The following is a 13,252-nucleotide window of genomic DNA, read 5'->3' on the forward strand; positions in this document are numbered from 1 at the left end:
TTGGGCAAAACCATGTGCACTGCAGGGGGGGGGGGCAAATATAACGTGCAGAGAGCTAGATTTGGGTGTGGTGTGTTCAAACTGAAATCTAAATTGCAGTGCAAAAATAAAACAGCCAGTATATACCCTGCACAGAAACAAAAGAAACCACAAAAATCTATCTAACTCTCTCTGCACGTTATATCTGCCCCACCTGAAGTGCACATGGTTTTGCCCAACTGCTAACAAATTTGTTGCTGTGATCAACTCTGAATTATCCCTTTTGTACTCATAATACCGATTTTGATCATATACAGTATACTTGTTAGAAAAGTGGTTTGTGTTGTATTCAGATGACAACCAAAAAATGGTGAAAATTAAGAACACACAAGAGTTGATGATGACAGAACTATAGGCCTTATTCAGGTTTGTTGTATAAATGTTTAAACATACCAATCTAATAATAATCATTTTTGAATGCATTCTAACCCTGAGCGAGGTGTGTCTTGCTCATTTAAAAGGGCTTTATCTTTATATAAATAATCTATTCTTTATTCAACTTATATTTATTTACAGTATTATTGATTCTGAACAAGAAATCAACTTTAACAGGCCCTATTTAGATGAAGATTAGGTTACTTTACTTTCTCCATATACAGTATGAAAATTCTATAGAAACATTTAGGCATGAGTGAGTCGTGAACCTGTAACCTCACATACATTGTGTGTCTGGATTAGATCTTTGAGCTTACCTGGAATTTTTCTGTTTTACATATTTTTATATCTTTGTTAAATAAGACTAATCATTGAGATTAAGGTCAACACATTCTTATTTCCTGATCAATTTGAAAAAAATTATATATAAAAATTAAGGCAGAGATGGGTTTAAAACCTGAGACATATGTTACACTGTCTAGCTGCATTTGACCACTAAGCCATTCTAATAATGAATAAAAAGTGTGTTTTTTAGTAGAGATGAGCGGGTTCGGTTTCTCTGAAACCGAACCCGCACGAACTTCATGTTTTTTTTACGGGTCCGAGCAGACTCGGATCCTCCCGCCTTGCTCGGTTAACCCGAGCGCGCCCGAACGTCATCATGACGCTGTCGGATTCTCGCGAGACTCGGATTCTATATAAGGAGCCGCGCGTCGCCGCCATTTTCACACGTGCATTGAGATTGATAGGGAGAGGACGTGGCTGGCGTCCTCTCCATTAGAAATTAGATTAGAAGAGAGAGAGAGATTGTGCAGAGTCAGACAGAGTTTACCACAGTGACCAGTGCAGTTGTTGTTAGTTAACTTTTATTTATTTTAATATAATATATCCGTTCTCTGCTATATCCGTTCTCTGCCTGAAAAAAAACGATACACAGCAGCAGCCAGTCACACAGTGTGACTCAGTCTGTGTGCACTCAGCTCAGCCCAGTGTGCTGCACATCAATGTATAAAAGGCAAAGCTTATAATAATTGTGGGGGAGACTGGGGAGCACTGCAGGTTGTTATAGCAGGAGCCCCCAGGAGTACATAATATTATATTAATTTAAAATTAAACAGTGCACACTTTTGCTGCAGGAGTGCCACTGCCAGTGTGACTAGTGGTGACCAGTGCCTGACCACCAGTATAGTAGTATATTGTTGTATGTATTGTATACTATCTCTTTATCAACCAGTCTATATTAGCAGCAGACACAGTACAGTGCGGTAGTTCACGGCTGTGGCTACCTCTGTGTCGGCAGTCGGAACTCGGCAGGCAGTCCGTCCATCCATAATTGTATTACAATATATACCACCTAACCGTGGTATTTTTTTTTCTTTCTTTATACCGTCGTCATAGTGTCATACTAGTTGTTACGAGTATACTACTATCTCTTTATCAACCAGTGTACAGTGCGGTAGTTCACGGCTGTGGCTACCTCTGTGTCGGCAGTCGGCAGGCAGTCCGTCCATCCATAATTGTATTATTATTATTATAATATATACCACCTAACCGTGGTTTTTTTTTCATTCTTTATACCGTCATAGTGTCATACTAGTTGTTACGAGTATACTACTATCTCTTTATCAACCAGTGTACAGTGCGGTAGTTCACGGCTGTGGCTACCTCTGTGTCGGCAGTCGGCAGGCAGTCCGTCCATCCATAATTGTATTATTATTATAATATATACCACCTAACCGTGGGTTTTTTTTCATTCTTTATACCGTCGTCATAGTGTCATACTAGTTGTTACGAGTATACTACTATCTCTTTATCAACCAGTGTACAGTGCGGTAGTTCACGGCTGTGGCTACCTCTGTGTCGGCAGTCGGCAGGCAGTCCGTCCATCCATAATTGTATTATTATTATAATATATACCACCTAACCGTGGTTTTTTTTTCATTCTTTATACCGTCGTCATAGTGTCATACTAGTTGTTACGAGTATACTACTATCTCTTTATCAACCAGTGTACAGTGCGGTAGTTCACGGCTGTGGCTACCTCTGTGTCGGCACTCGGCAGGCAGTCCGTCCATCCATAATTGTATTATTATTATAATATATACCACCTAACTGTGGTATTTTTTTTTCTTTCTTTATACCGTCGTCATAGTGTCATACTAGTTGTTACGAGTATACTACTATCTCTTTATCAACCAGTGTACAGTGCGGTAGTTCACGGCTGTGGCTACCTCTGTGTCGGCAGTCGGCAGGCAGTCCGTCCATCCATAATTGTATTATTATTATAATATATACCACCTAACTGTGGTATTTTTTTTTCTTTCTTTATACCGTCGTCATAGTGTCATACTAGTTGTTACGAGTATACTACTATCTCTTTATCAACCAGTGTACAGTGCGGTAGTTCACGGCTGTGGCTACCTCTGTGTCGGCAGTCGGCAGGCAGTCCGTCCATCCATAATTGTATTATTATTATAATATATACCACCTAACCGTGGTTTTTTTTTCATTCTTTATACCGTCGTCATAGTGTCATACTAGTTGTTACGAGTATACTACTATCTCTTTATCAACCAGTGTACAGTGCGGTAGTTCACGGCTGTGGCTACCTCTGTGTCGGCAGTCGGCAGGCAGTCCGTCCATCCATAATTGTATTATTATTATAATATATACCACCTAACTGTGGTATTTTTTTTTCTTTCTTTATACCGTCGTCATAGTGTCATACTAGTTGTTACGAGTATACTACTATCTCTTTATCAACCAGTGTACAGTGCGGTAGTTCACGGCTGTGGCTACCTCTGTGTCGGCAGTCGGCAGGCAGTCCGTCCATCCATAATTGTATTATTATTATAATATATACCACCTAACCGTGGTTTTTTTTTCATTCTTTATACCGTCGTCATAGTGTCATACTAGTTGTTACGAGTATACTACTATCTCTTTATCAACCAGTGTACAGTGCGGTAGTTCACGGCTGTGGCTACCTCTGTGTCGGCACTCGGCAGGCAGTCCGTCCATCCATAATTGTATTATTATTATAATATATACCACCTAACTGTGGTATTTTTTTTTCTTTCTTTATACCGTCGTCATAGTGTCATACTAGTTGTTACGAGTATACTACTATCTCTTTATCAACCAGTGTACAGTGCGGTAGTTCACGGCTGTGGCTACCTCTGTGTCGGCAGTCGGCAGGCAGTCCGTCCATCCATAATTGTATTATTATTATAATATATACCACCTAACTGTGGTATTTTTTTTTCTTTCTTTATACCGTCGTCATAGTGTCATACTAGTTGTTACGAGTATACTACTATCTCTTTATCAACCAGTGTACAGTGCGGTAGTTCACGGCTGTGGCTACCTCTGTGTCGGCAGTCGGCAGGCAGTCCGTCCATCCATAATTGTATTATTATTATAATATATACCACCTAACCGTGGTTTTTTTATACCACCTAACCGTGGCAGTCCGTCCATAATTGTATACTAGTATCCAATCCATCCATCTCCATTGTTTACCTGAGGTGCCTTTAGTTCTGCCTATAAAATATGGAGAACAAAAAAGTTGAGGTTCCAAAATTAGGGAAAGATCAAGATCCACTTCCACCTCGTGCTGAAGCTGCTGCCACTAGTCATGGCCGAGACGATGAAATGCCAGCAACGTCGTCTGCCAAGGCCGATGCCCAATGTCATAGTACAGAGCATGTCAAATCCAAAACACCAAATATCAGAAAAAAAAGGACTCCAAAACCTAAAATAAAATTGTCGGAGGAGAAGCGTAAACTTGCCAATATGCCATTAACCACACGGAGTGGCAAGGAACGGCTAAGGCCCTGGCCTATGTTCATGGCTAGTGGTTCAGCTTCACATGAGGATGGAAGCACTCAGCCTCTCGCTAGAAAACTGAAAAGACTCAAGCTGGCAAAAGCACCGCAAAGAACTGTGCGTTCTTTGAAATCCCAAATCCACAAGGAGAGTCCAATTGTGTCGTTTGCGATGCCTGACCTTCCCAACACTGGACGTGAAGAGCATGCGCCTTCCACTATTTGCATGCCCCCTGCAAGTGCTGGAAGGAGCACCCGCAGTCCAGTTCCTGATAGTCAGATTGAAAATGTCAGTGTTGAAGTACACCAGGATGAGGAGGATATGGGTGTTGCTGGCGCTGGGGAGGAAATTGACCAGGAGGATTCTGATGGTGAGGTGGTTTGTTTAAGTCAGGCACCCGGGGAGACACCTGTTGTCCGTGGGAGGAATATGGCCGTTGACATGCCAGGTGAAAATACCAAAAAAATCAGCTCTTCGGTGTGGAGGTATTTCACCAGAAATGCGGACAACAGGTGTCAAGCCGTGTGTTCCCTTTGTCAAGCTGTAATAAGTAGGGGTAAGGACGTTAACCACCTCGGAACATCCTCCCTTATACGTCACCTGCAGCGCATTCATAATAAGTCAGTGACAAGTTCAAAAACTTTGGGTGACAGCGGAAGCAGTCCACTGACCAGTAAATCCCTTCCTCTTGTAACCAAGCTCACGCAAACCACCCCACCAACTCCCTCAGTGTCAATTTCCTCCTTCCCCAGGAATGCCAATAGTCCTGCAGGCCATGTCACTGGCAAGTCTGACGAGTCCTCTCCTGCCTGTGATTCCTCCGATGCATCCTTGCGTGTAACGCCTACTGCTGCTGGCGCTGCTGTTGTTGCCGCTGGGAGTCGATGGTCATCCCAGAGGGGAAGTCGTAAGCCCACTTGTACTACTTCCAGTAAGCAATTGACTGTTCAACAGTCCTTTGCGAGGAAGATGAAATATCACAGCAGTCATCCTACTGCAAAGCGGATAACTGAGTCCTTGACAACTATGTTGGTGTTAGACGTGCGTCCGGTATCCGCCGTTAGTTCACAGGGAACTAGACAATTTATTGAGGCAGTGTGCCCCCGTTACCAAATACCATCTAGGTTCCACTTCTCTAGGCAGGCGATACCGAGAATGTACACGGACGTCAGAAAAAGACTCACCAGTGTCCTAAAAAATGCAGTTGTACCCAATGTCCACTTAACCACGGACATGTGGACAAGTGGAGCAGGGCAGGGTCAGGACTATATGACTGTGACAGCCCACTGGGTAGATGTATGGACTCCCGCCGCAAGAACAGCAGCGGCGGCACCAGTAGCAGCATCTCGCAAACGCCAACTCTTTCCTAGGCAGGCTACGCTTTGTATCACCGCTTTCCAGAATACGCACACAGCTGAAAACCTCTTACGGCAACTGAGGAAGATCATCGCGGAATGGCTTACCCCAATTGGACTCTCCTGTGGATTTGTGGCATCGGACAACGCCAGCAATATTGTGTGTGCATTAAATATGGGCAAATTCCAGCACGTCCCATGTTTTGCACATACCTTGAATTTGGTGGTGCAGAATTTTTTAAAAAACGACAGGGGCGTGCAAGAGATGCTGTCGGTGGCCAGAAAAATTGCGGGACACTTTCGGCGTACAGGCACCACGTACAGAAGACTGGAGCACCACCAAAAACTACTGAACCTGCCCTGCCATCATCTGAAGCAAGAAGTGGTAACGAGGTGGAATTCAACCCTCTATATGCTTCAGAGGTTGGAGGAGCAGCAAAAGGCCATTCAAGCCTATACAATTGAGCACGATATAGGAGATGGAATGCACCTGTCTCAAGTGCAGTGGAGAATGATTTCAACGTTGTGCAAGGTTCTGATGCCCTTTGAACTTGCCACACGTGAAGTCAGTTCAGACACTGCCAGCCTGAGTCAGGTCATTCCCCTCATCAGGCTTTTGCAGAAGAAGCTGGAGGCATTGAAGAAGGAGCTAACACGGAGCGATTCCGCTAGGCATGTGGGACTTGTGGATGCAGCCCTTAATTCGCTTAACAAGGATTCACGGGTGGTCAATCTGTTGAAATCAGAGCACTACATTTTGGCCACCGTGCTCGATCCTAGATTTAAAGCCTACCTTGGATCTCTCTTTCCGGCAGACACAGGTCTGCTGGGGTTGAAAGACCTGCTGGTGACAAAATTGTCAAGTCAAGCGGAACGCGACCTGTCAACATCTCCTCCTTCACATTCTCCCGCAACTGGGGGTGCGAGGAAAAGGCTCAGAATTCCGAGCCCACCCGCTGGCGGTGATGCAGGGCAGTCTGGAGCGACTGCTGATGCTGACATCTGGTCCGGACTGAAGGACCTGACAACGATTACGGACATGTCGTCTACTGTCACTGCATATGATTCTCTCAACATTGATAGAATGGTGGAGGATTATATGAGTGACCGCATCCAAGTAGGCACGTCACACAGTCCGTACTTATACTGGCAGGAAAAAGAGGCAATTTGGAGGCCCTTGCACAAACTGGCTTTATTCTACCTAAGTTGCCCTCCCACAAGTGTGTACTCCGAAAGAGTGTTTAGTGCCGCCGCTCACCTTGTCAGCAATCGGCGTACGAGGTTACATCCAGAAAATGTGGAGAAGATGATGTTCATTAAAATGAATTATAATCAATTCCTCCGCGGAGACATTGACCAGCAGCAATTGCCTCCACAAAGTACACAGGGAGCTGAGATGGTGGATTCCAGTGGGGACGAATTGATAATCTGTGAGGAGGGGGATGTACACGGTGATATATCGGAGGGTGAAGATGAGGTGGACATCTTGCCTCTGTAGAGCCAGTTTGTGCAAGGAGAGATTAATTGCTTCTTTTTTGGGGGGGGTCCAAACCAACCCGTCATATCAGTCACAGTCGTGTGGCAGACCCTGTCACTGAAATGATGGGTTGGTTAAAGTGTGCATGTCCTGTTTTGTTTATACAACATAAGGGTGGGTGGGAGGGCCCAAGGATAATTCCATCTTGCACCTCTTTTTTCTTTTCTTTTTCTTTGCATCATGTGCTGATTGGGGAGGGTTTTTTGGAAGGGACATCCTGCGTGACACTGCAGTGCCACTCCTAGATGGGCCCGGTGTTTGTGTCGGCCACTAGGGTCGCTTATCTTTCTCACACAGTCAGCTACCTCATTGCGCCTCTTTTTTTCTTTGCGTCATGTGCTGTTTGGGGAGGGTTTTTTGGAAGGGACATCCTGCGTGACACTGCAGTGCCACTCCTAGATGGGCCCGGTGTTTGTGTCGGCCACTAGGGTCGCTTATCTTACTCACACAGCGACCTCGGTGCAAATTTTAGGACTAAAAATAATATTGTGAGGTGTGATGTGTTCAGAATAGGCTGAAAATGAGTGTAAATTATGTTTTTTGAGGTTAATAATACTTTGGGATCAAAATTACCCCCAAATTCTATGATTTAAGCTGTTTTTTAGGGTTTTTTGAAAAAAACACCCGAATCCAAAACACACCCGAATCCGACAAAAATAATTCGGTGAGGTTTTGCCAAAACGCGGTCGAACCCAAAACACGGCCGCGGAACCGAACCCAAAACCAAAACACAAAACCCGAAAAATTTCAGGCGCTCATCTCTATTTTTTAGTTATACATATAGCAATAACATGCCTTTCCTGAACTTATTTATTGATGCCTTAGATATCTTTGTTTTTTAGCTAATACAGTACAGTGGCTTGACACTTAAAAATCAGATACCAGCCACAATCAAATCCTCATTCTTTCACCTGAGGAAAATAGCCAGAATCAAGCACTTAATTTCCTCAGATGATCTGCCAAAAGTTATACATGCATTTGTATCATCTCAATTAGACTACTGTAATGCCCTCTACCCTGGTCTCCCAGCAAAAGAATTGCACCGCTTACAGCTGGTGCAAAACACAGCAGCCAGGCGGTTAACCAACCAGCCCCGTTCTAGCCACATAACACCCATCCTCTACTCCAGTGTTTCCCAACCACGGTCCTCAAAGCACACTAACAGTCCTGGTTTTAGTGATATCCAGGCTTGAACACAGGTGACTTAATTAGTACCTCAGTTATTTTGATTTAACCATCTGTGCTGAAGCCTGGATATCACTAAAACCTGCACTGTTGGTTGCCTTGAGGACCGTGGTTGGGAATGCCTGGTCTACTCCCTTCACTGGCTGCCTGTAAGATGGCGAATCATCGTCAAGATTGGCTTACTTCGTTTTAAAGCACTACATGACCAGGGCCCAAAGTACCTGAAGCAGCTTCTGATCCCATACTGCCCCACTCGATTACTGCGATCTGTAGATGAAGGACTTTTAGCAGTACCTAGAATCTCCCGTAATTCATCTGGGGGTTGAGCTTTTAGTCATGTGGCTCCGACTCTATGGAATTCACATCCCAGCACAGTGCGAGAGGCCCCAAGTATAGAATCCTTCAAAAGTAGACTCTAGACTTTCCTGTTTACTCAAGCATTTCCATAATGCCCCTTTAGTATCTTCATGCTTCTGTATTTTATGAAAAGCTATTCTGTACTTCATTATTTTCTGTACTATATTATGCTAAGTATCTGTGAAGCGCCTTGAGTCCTAATGGAGAAAGAGCGCTATATAAATAAAATTATTATTATTATTATTATTATTATTATTATTATTATTACATTTGGATTTAACTAGTGATGAGCGGGTTCGGTTCGTCGGAATCCGAACCCCCCCAAACTTCCTTTCTTTACACGGTTCCGAGCAAACTCGGATCCTCCCGCCTTGCTCGGTTAACCCGAGAGCGCCCGAACGTCATCATCCCGCGGTCAGATTCTTGCGAGATTCGTATTCTATATAAGGAGCAGCGTGTCGCCGCCATTTTTCACTCGTGCATTGGAGATGATCATGAGAGGACGTGGCTGGCGTCCTCTCAGTTTCTATGTTCAGTGTGCTGCAAATATCTGTGCTCAGTGTGCTGCAAATATCTGTGCTCAGTGTGCTGCAAATATCTGTGCTCAGTGTGCTGCAAGTGTAAATATCTACGTTCTCTGCCTGAAAAACGCTCCATATCTGTGCTCAGTGTGCTGCAAATATCTGTGCTCAGTGTGCTAATTGCTTTATTGTGGGGACTGGGGACCAGCAGTATTATATACTGTAGTAGGAGGACAGTGCAGAGTTTTGCTGACCAGTGACCACCAGTATTATACGTTCTCTGCCTGAAAAACACTCCATATCTGTGCTGCATTGTAGTATATAGTAGGAGGACAGTGCAGAATTTTGCTGACCACCAGTATAACTATATATATAGCAGTACGGTACTGTAGTCCACTGCTCTACCTCTGTGTCGTCAAGTATACTATCCCATCCATGCCTGTGGTGCATTTCAGTTTTGCACAGTTTGCTGACCACCAGTATATAATATATAGCAGTACGGTACAGTAGGCCACTGCTCTACCTACCTCTGTGTCGTCAAGTATACTATCCATCCATACCTGTGGTGCATTTCAGTTTTGCACAGTTTGCTGACCACCAGTATATATAATATATAGCAGTACGGTACAGTAGGCTACTGCTATACGTACCTCTGTGTCGTCAAGTATACTATCCATCCATACCTATGGTGCCTTTCAGTTTTGCACAGTTTGCTGACCACCAGTATATAATATATAGCAGTACGGTACAGTAGGCCACTGCTCTACCTACCTCTGTGTTGTCAAGTATACTATCCATCCATACCTGTGGTGCATTTCAGTTTTGCACAGTTTGCTGACCACCAGTATATAATATATAGCAGTACGGTACAGTAGGCCACTGCTCTACCTACCTCTGTGTCATCAAGTATACTATCCATCCATACCTGTGGTGCATTTCAGTTTTGCACAGTTTGCTGACCACCAGTATATAATATATAGCAGTACGGTACAGTAGGCCACTGCTCTACCTACCTCTGTATCGTCAAGTATACTATCCATCCATACCTGTGGTGCATTTCAGTTTTGCACAGTTTGCTGACCACCAGTATATATAATATATAGCAGTACAGTACAGTAGGCCACTGCTCTACTTACCTCTGAATCGTCAAGTATACTATCCATCCATACCTATGGTGCATTTCAGTTTTGCTGACCACCAGTATATATAATATATAGCAGTATGGTACAGTAGGCCACTGCTCTACCTACCTCTGTGTCGTCAAGTATACTATCCATCCATACCTGTGGTGCATTTCAGTTGTGCGCAGTATATATATAGTAGGAGGGCAGTGCATAATTTTGCTGACCACCAGTAAATAATATATATCAGTACGGTACAGTAGGCCACTGCTCTACCTACCTCTGTGTCGTCAAGTGCACTATCCATTCATACTTGTGGTGCATTTCAGTTGTTCGCAGTATATATAGTAGTAGGCCATTGCTATTGATATATTACTGGCATATAATTCCACACATTAAAAAATGGAGAACAAAAATGTGGAAGGTAAAATAGGGAAAGATCAAGATCCACTTCCACCTCGTGCTGAAGCTGTTGCCAACTAGTCATGGCTGAGATGATAAAATGCCATCAATATCGTCTGCAAAGACCGATGCCCAATGTCATAGTAGAGAGCATGTAAAATCCAAAAAAATAAAGCTCAGTAAAATGACCCAAAAATCTAAATCAAAATCGTCTGAGGAGAAGCGTAAACTTGCCAATGTGCCATTTACGACACGGAGTGGCAAGGAACGGCTGAGGGCTTGGCCTATGGTCATGGCTAGTGGTTAAGCTTCACATGAGTATGGAAGCACTCATCCTCCTGCTAGAAAACTTAAAAGAGTTAAGATGGCAAAAGCACAGCAAAGAACTGTGCGTTCTTCTAAATCACAAATCCCTGAGGAGAGTCCAATTGTGTCCAACACTGGACGGGAAGAGGTGGCGCCTTCCACCATTTGCATGCCCCCTGCAAGTGCTGGAAGGAGCACCCGCAGTCCAGTTCCTGATAGTCAAATTGAAGATGTCACTGTTAAAGTACACCAGGATGAGGATATGGGTGTTGCTGGCGCTGGGGAGGAAATTGACAAGGAAGATTCTGATGGTGAGGTAGTTTGTTTAAGTCAGGCACCCGGGGAGACACCTGTTGTCCGTGGGACGAATATGGCCATTGACATGCCTGGTCAAAATACAAAAAAAATCACCTCTTCCGTGTGGAATTATTTCAACAGAAATGCGGACAACTGGTGTCAAGCCGTGTGTTGCCTTTGTCAAGCTGTAATAAGTAGGGGTATGGACGTTAACCACCTAGGAACATCCTCCCTTATACGTCACCTGGAGTGCATTCATCAGAAGTCATTGACAAGTTCAAAAACTTTGTGTGACAGTGGAAGCAGTCCACTGCCAACTAAATCCCTTCCTCTTGTAACCAAGCTCCTGCAAACCACACCACCAACTCCCTCCGTGTCAATTTCCTCCTTAGACTGGATAGCCAATAGTCCTGCAGGCCATGTCACTGTCAAGTCTGACGAGTCCTCTCCTGCCTGGGATTCCTCCGATGCATCCTTGAGTGTAACGCCTACTGCTGCTGGCGCTGCTGTTGTTGCTGCTGGGAGTCAATCGTCATCCCAGAGGGGAAGTCGGAAGACCACTTGTACTACTTCCAGTAAGCAATTGACTGTCCAACAGTCCTTTGCGAGGAAGATGAAATATCACAGCAGTCATCCTGCTGCAAAGCGGATAACTCAGGCCTTGGCAGCCTGGGTGGTGAGAAACGTGTTTCCGGTATCCACCGTTAATTCACATGGAACTAGAGAATTGATTGAAGTACTGTGTCCCCGGTACCAAATACCATCTAGGTTCCATTTCTCTAGGCAGGCGATACTGAAAATGTATTGGAGGGTTGTTTTGCAAAGAAGCAAAAAAGAGGACTACTTTTGTGTCTCACTGGGGCACACTTTGTTATTGATTGACTAATTGGTGAAATGATAGTACTTGTACAGTGTATGTGCAAAAATAAATAAAACTTAACTTTTATTACTTTAGACAGACGAAAAAACAATAAAATGACAAAACTATTGCTGTATATGACAGCAAAAAAATTAAAACAAGTATTAAATAACAATATGGTGATATGTCACTCACTGGATGTAAAGTAGGTGGCAGAAAATTTAACAGCACACCCACTGGTTGTGAGCGAGTATTAATGTTCGACGTTAGTCTGAGAGTGAAAGAATAGAAATTCTTGTTATCTCGATCAACTTATGAATTGATATACACCTGTATATTCATAAGAGAGATTCAAGAAAAACCGGCTTTAAAGAATCCGGACTCCCACCGGACTGGTAAGCTTAGGTAAATATACTGCAATAATGTTTAGGATGGAATTCACTGGTCAGTGGAAGGAATATTCCTTAGTACTACAGTACCCAGTATTCCCAGAGGGCCACCCTTTCTGGTACTGACCAGGCCCAATGCTGCTTGGCTTCCAAGATCAGACGAGATCGGGCATGTCCAGCATGGTAAGACTGTAGAAAGTGATACCGAAAATGCACACAGACGTCAGAAAAAGAGTCACCAGTGTCCTAAAAAATGCAGTTGTACCCAATGTCCACTTAACCACGGACATGTGGACAAGTGGACCAGGGCAGACTCAGGACTATATGACTGTGACAGCCCACTGGGTAGATGTATTGCCTCCCGCAGCAAGAACAGCAGCGGCGGCACCAGTAGCAGCATCTCGCAAACGCCAACTCGTTCCTAGGCAGGCTACGCTTTGTATCACCGTTTTCCATAAAAGGCACACAGCTGACAACCTCTTACGGAAACTGAGGAACATCATCGCAAAATGGCTTACCCCAATTGGACTCTCCTGGGGATTTGACATCGGACAACGCCACCAATATTACATCTGGACAAATTCCAGCACGTCCCATGTTTTGCACATACATTGAATTTGGTGGTGCAGAATTTTTAAAAAACGACAGGGGCGTGCAAGAGATGCTGTTGGTGGCCCGAAG

The 13,252-nt window shown here is 44.1% G+C and overlaps 1 pseudogene; it reads right to left on the reverse strand.

Moving 5' to 3' along the window:
* Window positions 1-12,649: 12,649 nt before the first annotated feature.
* On the reverse strand, window positions 12,650-12,768 carry LOC135053094 (5S ribosomal RNA; annotated as a pseudogene).
* Between the last annotated feature and the right edge of the window lie 484 nt (window positions 12,769-13,252).

Source organism: Pseudophryne corroboree, chromosome 2, assembly GCF_028390025.1.
Source record: "Pseudophryne corroboree isolate aPseCor3 chromosome 2, aPseCor3.hap2, whole genome shotgun sequence".
Classification (NCBI taxonomy): domain Eukaryota; kingdom Metazoa; phylum Chordata; class Amphibia; order Anura; family Myobatrachidae; genus Pseudophryne; species Pseudophryne corroboree.